The following is a 13,212-nucleotide window of genomic DNA, read 5'->3' on the forward strand; positions in this document are numbered from 1 at the left end:
CCTACAGGCTGGAGGAAACTGAGGCGTTCAAAAACATTATAGCGGCGGCAGCCCCGCGCTACTCTGTCTACAGTTGCCACTATTTTTCACGGTGTGCCATCCCAGCCCTGCACGACCACGTCTCACGAAACATCGTTTGCGCCCTCACCAACTCGGTTACTGCCAAGGTCCACTTAACAATGGACACGTGGACAAGCACAGGCGGGCAGGGCCACTATATCTCCCTGATGGCACATTGGGTGAATTTAGTGGAGACTGGGACCGAGTCAGAGCCTGGGACGGCTCATGTACTACCCACCCCCAGAATTGCGGGCCCCAGATCAGTGCTGGTATCTGAAGCGGAGTATGCCACCTCCACTAAACCTTCCTCCTCCTGCTCCTCCTCCTCCAACGCAACCTCTACCTCGCAATCAAGACTTGTCACCAGCAGCACGTCGCTAGCAGTCGGTGTCGCGCGGCAGCACAGCGGTGGGCAAGCGTCAGCAGGCCGTGCTGAAACTACTCAGCTTAGGAGAGAAGAGGCACACGGCCCACGAACTGTTGCACGGTCTGACAGAGCAGAGCGACCGCTAGCTTTCGCCACTGAGCCTCCAACTGGGCATAGTCATGTGTGACAACGGCCGTAACCTGGTGGTGGCTCTGCAGCTCGGCAGCCTCACGCACGTGCCATGCCTGGCCCACGTCTTTAATTTGGTGGTTCAACGGTTTCTGAAAGGCTACAGACACTTGTCAGACCTCCTCGGCAAAGTGCGCAGGGTCAGCGCACATTTCCGCAAGTCCAACAGGGACGCTGCCACCCTGCGCACCCTTCAACATCGGTTTAATCTGCCAGTGCACCGACTGCTTTGCGATGTGCCCACACGGTGGAACTCTATGCTTCACAAGACGTCCCGGCTGTATGAGCAGCGTAGAGCTATAGTGGAATACCAACTCCAACATGGGCGGCGAAGTGGGAGTCAGCCTCCTCAATTCTTTACAGAGAAGTGGGCCTGGATGGCAGATATCTTCCAGGTCCTTGGAAACTTTGAGGAGTCCACCCTGATGGTGAGCGGCAATGCTGCAATCATTAGTGTCACCATTCCCCTGCTATGCCTGTTGAGAAGTTCCCTGCAAAGCATGAAGGCTGATGCTTTGCAGGCGGAAATGGAGGCAGGGGAAGACAGTATGTCGCTGGATAGTCAGAGCACCCTCATGTCTATATCTCAGTGCGTGGAGGAGGAGGAGGAGGAGGGGGAGGAGCCTGAGGAGGAAGAGACAGCTGGGCCCACTGCAGAGGGTGCCCATGCAGCTTGCATCTCATCCATTCAGCGTGTATGGCCTGAGGAGGAGGAGGAGGAGGAGGAGAAGGAGGAGGAGGAAACTCAAAGTGATCTTCCTAGTGAGGACAGCCTATGTTGCGTACAGGTACCCTGGCACACATGGCTGACTTTATGTTAGGCTGCCTTTCTCATGACCCTCATGTTAGACGCATTCTGGCCACTACGGATTACTGGATGTACACACTGCTTGACCCACGGTATAAGGAGAACCTTTCCACTCTCATTCCCGAAGAGGAAAGGGGTTTGAAAGTGATGCAATACCACAGGGCCCTGGTAGACAAACTGATGGTAAACTTCCAATCTGACAGCGCTAGTGGCAGAAGGCGCAGTTCCGAGGGCCACCTAGAAGGGGAGGCGCGGAGATCAGGCAGCATGTTCAGCGCAGGCAGGGGAACACTCTCCAAGGCCTTTTCCAGCTTTATGGCTCCCCAACAAGACTGTCTCACACCTCCCCAGTCAAGGCTGAGTCGGAGGGAGCACTGTAAGAAGATGGTGAGGGAGTACGCAGCCGATCGTTTCACCATCCTCCGTGACGCCTCTGCTCCGTACAACTACTGGGTGTCAAAGCTGGACACGTGGCGCGAACTCGCGCTGTATGCCCTGGAGGTGTTGGCGTGCCCTGCGTCTAGCGTCTAACGAGAGGGTGTTTAGTGCAGCTGGGGGAATCATCACGGACAAGCGTACCCGCCTGTCAACTGACAGCGCCGACAGGCTTACACTCATAAAGATGAACAAAGCCTGGATTTCCCCAGACTTCTCTTCTCCACCAGCGGACAGCAGAGCTACCTAAAGAACTTTGTCAATCTGTGTATCATGTTCGTCCTCCTCCTCCTGAAACCTCTCGTAATCACCGCAAATGGGCAATTTTTCTGTGGGCCAAAAGGCTCATATAACTTTTCTAAATAATAATTATCTGTTTCAATTCTCATTAAAGCATTGAAACTTCTACCTGAACCAATAGTTTTTTAGACTGGGCTGCCTCCAGGCCTAGTTAAAAATTAAGTCACAGTATGCTAAGCGATTAATGGGTTTCACCTGCCCTCTGGGTTGGGCATGGACAATTTTTCTGGGGTACATTTGTACTGTTGGTACACCAATTGTTCGAGCCCTCGCCTACAATGTAATCCAAGTAATTTTTATGGGCTTCCCCTGCACTCATGGTACACCACTGTGTCTGGGGTTGGCCTACACTTGTGCTACAGAAATGTAACTCTGTTCTGCCTACCTATACTTCTGCCACTGTAACGCTTGAGGGGTCTGATTAGACTTCTGCAACAGAAATGTTGCTTCGGTCTGCCGATACTTCTGCTCCTGAAATTTTACCTTGGTTGGTGTATACTGTTACTACTGTAATTCAACTAATACTGGGCTCTGCCCATAATGCTTCAATGGAAATGTTACTGGGGCAGGTCTATACTGCTATAACAGAAATGTAACAAATAGTGGGCTCTGCCCATACTGCTTCTACGTAAATGTTACTGGGGCCTGTCTATACTGCTACTACTGAAATGTCACAAATGCTGTGCTCTCCCTACACTGCTGCCAGGGAAATGTGAATCTGCTGCTTTTTTTGCCCATACTGCTTCTACGTTAATGTTACTGGGGTCTATCTGCACTGCTGCCAATGAAATGTCACTGGGGTCTGTCTGCACTTCTGGAACTGAAGTTTTACTGGGGTCTGTCTATACTGTTGCAACTGAAATGTTACTGGGGTCTGTCTGCACTGCTGGAACTGAAATGTTACAGGGGTCTGTCTATACTGTTGCTACTGAAATATTACTGGGGCCTGTCCCTAATGCTGCCAATGAAATGTTACTGGGTCAGTCTGCACTGCTGCCAATGAAATGTCACTGCGGTCTGTCTGCACTGCTGCCAATGAAATGTTACTGGGGTCTGTCTGCACTGCTGCCAACGAAATGTTACTGGGGTCTGTCTGCACGGCTGCCAATGAAATGTTACTGTGGTCTGTCTGCACTGCTGCCAATGAAATGTTACTGGGGTCTGTCTGCACTGCTGCCAATGAAATGTTACTGGGGTCTGTCTGCACTGCTGCCAATGAAATGTGACTGGGGTCTGTCTGCACTTCTGGAACTGAAATGTTACTGGGGTCTGACTATACTGTTGAAACTGAAATGTTACTGGGGCCTGTCCCTATTGCTACCGCTGAAATGTTACTAATTCTGGGCTCTGCCTATACCGCTGCTAATGCTATGTCACTGGGGTGTGGAAACGGAGGCTTCCCAAAGACATGATGGCAGCGAGGCCATTTCCCACCAACGCGGTTACTGTTAAGGTCCATATAACCACGGACACGTGGAGAGGACACGTACTGCCTCAAAAACATTGCCCTCCTCCTCCTCCAACAATGAAAACATTCTTGGCAAATGCCTTTGCATTGATCCGTCTGGTGGCAGTCCAAGAATTTCACCTTTAACGACACAATAAGAGAGCCCCACCACCATTCCCCTGCCACGGCTCACTTAATCCTGGCCACATTCCGAAAACCAACTAAATAAAACCGCGCTACTAGGTCCGCAGTCGCGACCACTTTCCCACCAACGAGGTTACTGTTAAGGTACATATTACCAGTCTGACTGGGGCATGCAGTGTGGGCCGAAGCCCATTTGTATTGTATCTGACATTAGCTCTGCTGAGCAGGGCACTGCAATGGGATTTGTTTATGTACCGCCGGTGGGTTCCAGGGAGCCACCCATGCTTTGGGTCCACACGGACTTCACATTAGGGATTTGTACCTGCCTGTGTCTATGTATTAAAAACCCCGGTCAGACTGGGGCATACAATGTGGGCCGCAGACCACCTGCATTTAATCTGACGTTACCTCAGCTCTGCTGGGCAATGCAATGGGATTTATTTATGTAACGCCAGTGGCTTCCTGGGACCCAGCCATGCTGTCGGTCCACACAGAGTTATACCTGCCTGTGTCTACTTATAAAGAACCCCAGTCTGACTGGGGCATGCAGTGTGGGCCGAAGCCCACCTGTATTTAATCTGACGTTAGCTCTGCTGTCCAGGGCACTGCAATGGGATTTGTTTATGTACTGCCGGTGGGTTCCAGGGAGCCACCCATGCTTTGGGTCCACACGGACTTCACATTAGGGATTTGTACCTGCCTGTGTCTATGTATTAAAAACCCCGGTCAGACTGGGGCATGCAGTGTGGGCCGAAGCCCACCTGCATTAAATCTGACGTTACCTCAGCTGTGCTGGGCAATGCAATGGGATTTATTTATGTAACGCCGGTGGCTTCCTGGAACCCACCCATGCTGTCGATCCACACGGAGTTGTACCTGCCTGTGTCTACTTATAAAGAACCCCGGTCTGACTGGGGCATGCAGTGTGGGCCGAAGCCCACCTGTATTTAATATGACGTTAGCTCTACGATCCGGGGCACTACATTGGGACAAAATACAGGAGCAATACAGCGCTAATGAGACGTGCACAGCTACGCTAGCATTGGAGTCCGCTGTAGGCATGCGATTGCTGAGGGTTTGTGCAGAGGCCTATGTCCTGGGTGCAGTGAAAGTCAGCTTCCTGCCTAGGATTGCTGAATCTGTGATCCGAGGCCTATGCCGTGGGCGCGGTGCAAGTCTGCCATGTTTGGCCGCTCAGATCAATTTTTGTTCATGTCTTGGGTTTCCTAGGACCCACCTATGCTGTTGGTGCAAACTTAGTTCCCATTGCGGTGTTTGACCTGTCTGGCACAAAGGCACTGACTGACTTGCGTATGGGGGCAGAGCGCAGATGGCTTTCCCCTTGCAGTGTGGATTGAGCTATGCAACACCTTGACAGAATGAATACTGTGTGGCACATGGATTTTCCATTGCTATGCCCACGTTTGCAGCTCCTGACAAAGGTGGCACAGGATTGGATTTCTCATTGCTTCTGTACAGCATTGTGGGTTATCGCCCCGCCCCTTTTAAAGAGGGTCGCTGCCTGGCCCTGCCAACCCTCTGCAGTGTGTGCCCCCGGTTCATCCTCATGGCAGACGCATGAGGGTGGTGTGGCTATGAGGCCAGCGTGTGGCATGAGGGCAGCTGAAGGCTGCGCAGGGACACTTTGGTGTGCGCTGTGAACACTGGATCGTGCGGGGAGTTGGGCAGCATGTAACCCAGGAGAAGAGGCAGGGGTGTGTCCCGCAGGCAGTGCTTAGTTGGAGGTAGTGTGGTGCTTACCTAAGGTGTGGCTTACTAATGAGGGTTTGTCCGAAGTAAAAATTGTTAGGGGGGCGGGGGCCCACTCTTGCCGCTATTGTGGCTTAATAGTGGTACCTGGGAACCTGAACGACACAGATACGGATAGGGCAGGCTAGGGGCAACATGCTGGGTTGCATCTCAGGCTCCCAGGTCCCACTATTAAGCCACAATAGCGGCAAGAGTGAGCCCCCCCTCTAACAATTTTTACTTCGGACAAACCCTCATTAGTAAGGCACACCTTAGCTATGCACCACACTACCACCAACCAAGTACAAGCACTGCCTGCGGGACACACCGCTGCCTCTTCTCCTGGGTTACATGCTGCCCAACCCCCCCCGCACGACCATGCGTTCGCAGCGCACACAAAAGTGTCCCTGTGCAGCCTTCATCTGCCATCATGCCACACGCTGCCTGCATAGCCACACCACCCTCATGTCTATTTATAAGTGCATCTGTGATGAGGAGGAATCGGAGGCACACACTGCAGAGGGTTGGCAGGGCCAGGTAGTGACCCTCTTTAAAAGGGGTGGGGCGATAGCCCACAATGCTGTAGAGAATCGATGAGAAATTGGCGTTCGATCTTCATTCCAATCCTGTGCCACCTCCGTTGGGAGCTGCAAATGTGGGCATGGGTTACATAGCTATGGGGAATCCATGTACCCACACAGTATTCATTCTGTCTAGGTGTCACCGCACCAATGACTGAATTAGCAAGGAAAAAGTTGCACAGCCCCAACCTGGCGCAGTTGCAGTACCCCCCGGACATAGGCCTCGCCAAAAGCTTCAGCAGTCGTAGGCAGGAAGCGGACTTTCACTGCACCCAGGACATAGGCCTCTGCACAAACCCTCAGCAATCGCGGGCCTAGAGCGGACTCCAATGCTAGCGTAGCTGTGAACGTCTCATTAGCACTGTATCGCTCCTCTTGTTTGTCCCAATGCAGTGCCCCGGATAGCTGAGCTAACGTGAGATAAAATACAGGTTGGCTTCGGCCCACACTGCATGCCATAGTCAGTCTAGCCTTTTTTCATAGTCACAAGCAGGTACAACTCCGTTATGGGAAGTCTGTGTGCACCCACAGCATGGCTGGGTCCCTGGAACCCACCGACGGTACATAAATAAATCCCATTGCAGTGCCCCGGATAGCTGAGCTACCATGAGATAAAGTACAGGTTGGCTTCGGGCCACACTGCATGCCCTAGTCAGTCTGGGGTTTTTTCATAGTGCCAGGCAGGTACAACTGCGCTATGGGAAGTCTGTGTGCACCCACAGCATGGGTGGGTCCCAGGATGCCACCAACGGTACATTAATAAATCCCATTGCAGTGCCCCGGATAGCTGAGCTAACGTGAGATCAGATACAGGTTGGCTTTGGCCCACACGCCATGCCCTAGTCAGTCTGGCCTTTTTTCATAGTCACAAGCAGGTACAACTCCATTATGGGAAGTCTGTGTGCACCCACAGCATGGCTGGGTCCCTGGAACCCACCGACGGTACATAAATAAATCCCATTGCAGTGCCCCGGATAGCTGAGCTAACATGAGATAAAGTACAGGTTGGATTCGGGCCACACTGCATGCCCTAGTCAGTCTGGGTTTTTTTCAAAGTGCCTGGCAGGTACAACTCCGCTATGGGAAGTCTGTGTGCACCCAGAGCATGGGTGGGTCCCAGGAAGCCACCAACGGTACATTAATAAATCCCATTGCAGTGCCCCGGATAGCTGAGCTAACGTGAGATCAAATACAGGTTGGCTTCGGCCCACACTGCCTGTCCTAGTCAGTCTGGCCTTTTTTCATAGTCACAGGCAGGTACAACTCCGCTATGGGAGGTCTGTGTGCATCCACAGCATGGGTGGCTCCCTGGAACCCACCGACGGTACATAAATAAATCCCATTGCAGTGCCCCGGATAGCTGAAGTAATGTGAGATCAAATATAGGTTGGCTTTGGCCCACACTGCATGCCCTAGTCAGTCTGGCCTTTTTTCATAGTCACAGGCAGGTACAACTCCGCTATGGGAAGTCTGTGTGCACCCACAGCATGGGTGGCTCCGTGCAACCCACCGACGGTACCTAAATAAATCCTATTGCAGTGTCCCGGATAGCTGAGCTAACGGGACATAAAATACAGGTTGGCTTCGGCCCACACTGCATTCCCTAGTCAGTCTGGCCTTTTTTCATAGTCACGTGCAGGTACAACTCCTCTATGGGAAGTCTGTGTGCACCCACAGCATGGGTGGCTCCCTGCAACCCACCGATGGTACCTAAATAAATCCTATTGCAGTGTCCCGGATAGCTGAGCTAACGTGAGATCAAATACAGGTTGGCTTCGGCCCACACTGCATGCCCTAGTCAGTCTGGCCTTTTTTCATAGTCACGTGCAGTTACAACTCCGCTATGGGAAGTCTGTGTGCACCCACAGCATGGGTGGGTCCTAGGAAGCCACCGACGGTACATAAATAAATCCGATTGCAGTGCCCCGGATAGCTGAGCTAACGTGAGATCAAATACAGGTTGGCTTCAGCCCACACTGCATGCCCTAGTCAGTCTGGCATTTTTTCATAGTCATAGGCAGGTACAAATCCGCTATGGGAAGTCTGTGTGCACCCACAGCATGGGTGGCTCCCTGGAACCCACCGACGGTACATAAATAAATCCCAATGCAGTGCCCCGGATAGCTGAGCTAACGTGAGATCAAATACAGGTTGGCTTCGGCCCACACTGCATGCCCTTGTCAGTCGGGCCTTTTTTTCATAGTCACAGGCAGGTACAACTCCGCTATGGGAAGTCTGTGTGCACCCACAGCATGGGCGGGTCCCAGGAAGCCACCTACAGCACATAAATAAATCCCATTGCAGTGCCCCGGATAGCTGAGCTAACGTGAGATCAAATACAGGTTGGCTTCAGCCCACACTGCATGCCCTAGTCAGTCTGGCCTTTTTTCATAGTCACAGGCAGGTACAACTCCGCTATGGGAAGTCTGTGTGCACCCACAGCATGGGTGGCTCCCTGGAACCCACCAACGGTACATAAATAAATCCCATTGCAGTGCCCTGGATAGCTGCAGATACGTGAGAGGAAATACATGTTGGCTGCGGCTCACACGCCATGCCCTAGACATTCGTGGTTTCTTTAAAAGTGCCAGGCAGGTACAACTCCGCTATGGCAAGTCTGTGTGCACCTGCAGCATGGGTGGCTAGCAGGAACACACAGACGGTACAGAAAGAAATCCCATTGCAGTGCCCCGGATAGCTGCGGTTACGTGAGAGGAAATACCTGTTGGCTGCGGCCCACACGCCATGCCCTTGTCAGTCTGGGTTGTTTTTCGGGCCAGATAGGTAGAACACCGCGATGGGAAGACAGTGCACCCATAGTATACACAGACCGCTGTAATATTCCTGTAGCAAAGGTATAAGCTGACCCAACTAACATTTATGTTGCAGAAGTCTAGGGAGACCGTATTAACATTTCTGTACTAACAGTATAGACAGACCCCAGTAACATCTCATTAGCAGCAGTATAGGCAGACCCTAGTAACATTTATGTAGCTGCAGTATTGGCAGACTCCTGTAACATTTGTGTAGCGGCAGTATAGGCAGAGCCCCTGTAACATTTACGTGGCAGAAGTATAGGCAGACCCCAGTAACATTCTTGTAGCAGAAGTATAGGCAGACTCCTGTAACATTCAAGTGGCAGCAGTATAGGCAGACCCCTGTAACATGTAAGTGGCAGCAGTATGGGCAGACCCCTGTAACTTTCTTGTAGCAGAAGTATAGGCAGGCAGGCAGACCCCAATAAAATTTCTTTAGTAATAGTATAGGTCAACCTCTGAAACATTGGGATACCATGAGCGTAGGCGAAGGCCGGAAAAATTAGTTGGATAAGAGTGTAGGCGTGGGCCCCAAAAATTAGTGTACCAAGAGTGCAAGTGTACCTCTGAAAAATGTATGCACCGAGAGGGCAGGTGAAACCCATAAACATTTTTTTAAAGATACAGCTCACTGTTGCTTAATTTGTAATACAGCCTGGAGGCAGCCGTGTTGAAAAAATTGGTTCATGTTACAGTCTCAATATTTTTGAAACTTTGAAAAATTGTAAAAAAAATTGGTAGATGTAGATGAGCCTTTTGGGCCGTTCAGCGCGATGACATGCTGTTTCTGGAGGAGGAGTTGCAGGAGGAGGACTGATGTCAGAGACAGATTGACAAAGATAAATGGCCCGTTTTCACGGTGATAGAGAAGAGTGCTTTTATCTGCGGCTGCAGCGAAAAGGTTCTTTAGGTTCCGCTGCTCTCCACCAGTGGAGAAGAGAAGTCTGGGAAAATCCAGGCTTTGTTCATCTTTATAAGGGAAAGCATGTCGGAACTGGCAGTTGACAGGCAGGCACGCTTGTCCGTGATGATTCCCCCAACTGCACTAAACACCCTCTCTGACAAGACGCTAGCGGCAGGGCAAGCAAGCACCTCCAGGGCATACAGCGCAAGTTTGTGCCACGTGTCCAGCTTTGACACCCAATAGTTGTATGGAGCAGAGGCATCACGGAGGACGGTGGTACGGTCGGCTACGTACTCCCTCACCATCTTTTTACAGTGCTCCCTCCGACTCAGCCTTGACTGGGGAGTGGTGACGCAGTCTTGCTGGGGAGCCATAAAGCTGTCAAAGGCCTTGGAGAGTGTTCCCCTACCTGCGCTGAACATGCTGCCTGATCTCTGCGCCTCCCCTGCTACTTGGCCCTCGGAACTGCGCCTCCTTTCGCTAGCGCTGTCAGATGGGAAGTTTATCATCAGTTTGTCCTTTAGGGCCCTGTGGTATTGCATCACTCTCGAACCCCTTTCCTCTTCAGGAATGAGAGTGGAAAGGTTCTCCTTGTAGCGGGGGTCGAGAAGGGTGTACACCCAGTAATCCATATTGGCCAGAATGTGTCTAATGCGAGGGTCACGAGAAAGGCAGCCTAACATGAAGTTAGCCGTGTGTGCCAGGGTACCAGTACGCAACACATCGCTGTCCTCACTAGGAAGATCACTTTCAGGATCCTCCAGTTCCTCCTCCTCCACAGGCCATACACGCTGAACAGATGGGAAGCAAGCAGCATGGGTATAGGAGAATTCATCCGTGCAAAAAGATCGTGTTCTGACAGTTCCACATTTAATACAGTAAAAATGGATATCAAAAATAGATTGCATCAAAGGGGCTATAAACAGGCTTTGTTAGACAGAACATGCTCTAGAATGGAAACATTAAAGAGAGAAGAGCTACTTATAGACAGACGTAAGGACAAAAGGGAAAGAAAGAATAAAGGACTAGTTTTTTCCACGGCATACAGTAGAGATTTTTATAACATCAGAAAAATTTTCTTTAAATTTTTACCAGTTCTCAGACAAGATGATGTAGTTGATGAGATACTAAATGAAGGAATAAAATTTGTCGCAAAAAAGAATAAAAATCTGGGAGATTTACTAGCTCCGAGTAATTTTTCCTCCAATATAGAAAAACCGCATTGGCTAAAATTTAAAGGTTTCTACCGCTGCGGTAACTCAAGATGTACCGTCTGTCATGTGGCTGATAGAAAGGAAAGCTTTTTTGACAGTGGAGGTGCGAAAGAATATAAAATATGGAGCTATATTAAAGGGGTTGTCCCGCGGCAGCAAGTGGGTCTATACACTTCTGTATGGCCATATTAATGCACTTTGTAATGTACATTGTGCATTAATTATGAGCCATACAGAAGTTATCAAAAGTTTTTCACTTACCTGTTCCGTTGCTAGCGTCCTCGTCTCCATGGTTGCCGTCTAATTTTCGCCGTCTAATGGCCAAATTAGACGCGCTTGCGCAGTCCGGGTCTTCTGCTTTTCTCAATGGGGCTCCGTGTAGCTCCATGTAGCTCCGCCCCGTCACGTGCCGATTCCAGCCAATCAGGAGGCTGGAATCGGCAATGGACCGCACAGAAGCCCTGCGGTCCACCGAGGGAGAAGATGCCGGCGGCCATCTTCACCGGGTAAGTAAGAAGTCACCGGAGCGCGGGGATTAAGGTAAGCGCTGTCGGGTGTTCTTTTTTAACCCCTGCATCGGGGTTGTCTCGCGCCGAACGGGGGGGGGGGGTTGAAAAAAAAAAAACCCGTTTCGGCGCGGGACAACCCCTTTAATTGTGATACTACCAATGTAGTGTACATAATTCGTTGTAATGAATGTAATATAAACTACATAGGTTGCACCACACGCAAATTAAAAACACGAATTAATGAACATATCCGCAATATTAAGAAAGGCAATATGAGCAGCTCAGGTGTAGCTAAACATTTTTGTGAAAAGCATGGAAACAATATAAATAATTTTTCGTTTTTTGGGATAGAAAAGGTAATGAACAAAAAGAAAGGTGCTGTCAGTCCAGAAAAAGTGTTCAAAAGGGAAGCTTTTTGGATCCTGAATTTAAACACCAGATACCCAAAAGGGATGAATTATAGAACAGACCTTATGTATATTTACTAGTTCTAACGAAATAAACAATAATTCATTGCTTTTTCCTCCCCAAAAAAACCTTTTTTTTTTTTTTTTGAAAAAAAAATTTTTAAAAACATTTTTTTGAAAAAGGTTTTTTTTAAAAATTTTTTATTTATTTATTTTTTCTCTGCCACAACAAACCTTTGTTTAATATAATGTTTCACAAGCATAGATATATGCATTAACAAATAAGCTGCTCTAGTTCCTTTTAGTTCTTCTAAGTCTGCATTCATTCCATTACTTTTTCTACCATACATATTAACTTATTCAATTTCATATTGTCCTACTATATTTACTATATACTCTATATGCAAATGAACATGGGTCAGTTCTTGCAGGAGGAACTGACCATGTGATTTGATTTAAGAAAAATTGCTGTAAGGGTTAACTACATGTGTTTTTAATTCACTAATTATATGTTAAGCTTTTTAAAGGTTTATGTGAATGTCTGTTAGTTAGAGGTGAGCAAGGTTTTGTAACCGAAACGCGTACTCTGTCTGTTAAGAGCACTAAATCACTGAAATAAAAGCAAGGTTTTTCACGACAAGCCGGACTCCTGCATCTGAATATAAGTGTTTAAACTAACTCCAAAGTTAGCCGGATGGCAATGTGAAGACGTGTGAGTATACCTGCTTACGGGACTAAAACTGCAGCACAAGAAGACAAGGTGGGATATTCTACTTTTTTTGCTTCATATTAAGCAGCATGGGTACCCTCTGCAGTGGGCCCAGCTGTCTCCTCCTCCTCCAAAACGCGCTGAGATGTAGACTTGAGGGTGCTCTGACTATCAAGCGACATACTCTCTTCCCCCGTCTCCTGTTCCGACTGCAAAGCGCCAGTCTTTATGCTTTGCAGCGAACTTCTCAGCAGGCATAGCAGAGGAATGGTGATCCTAACGATTGCAGCATCGCCACTCACCATCTAGTTAGACTCCTCAAAGTTTCCGAGGACCTGGCAGATGTCTGTCATCCCGGCCCACTTCTTAGTAAAGAATTGGGGAGGCTGACTCCCACTACACCGCCCATGTTGGAGTTGGTATTCCACTATTGCTCTACGCTGCTCATACAGCCTGGCCAACATGTGGAGCATAGAATTCCACCATGTGGGCACATCGCACAGCAGCCAGTGCTCTGGCAGATTAAACCGATGTTGCAGGGTCCGCAGGGTGACAGCGTCCATGGTGGACTTG

This window comes from Eleutherodactylus coqui, chromosome 8 (assembly GCF_035609145.1).
Source record: "Eleutherodactylus coqui strain aEleCoq1 chromosome 8, aEleCoq1.hap1, whole genome shotgun sequence".
NCBI classification, from domain to species: Eukaryota; Metazoa; Chordata; class Amphibia; order Anura; family Eleutherodactylidae; genus Eleutherodactylus; species Eleutherodactylus coqui.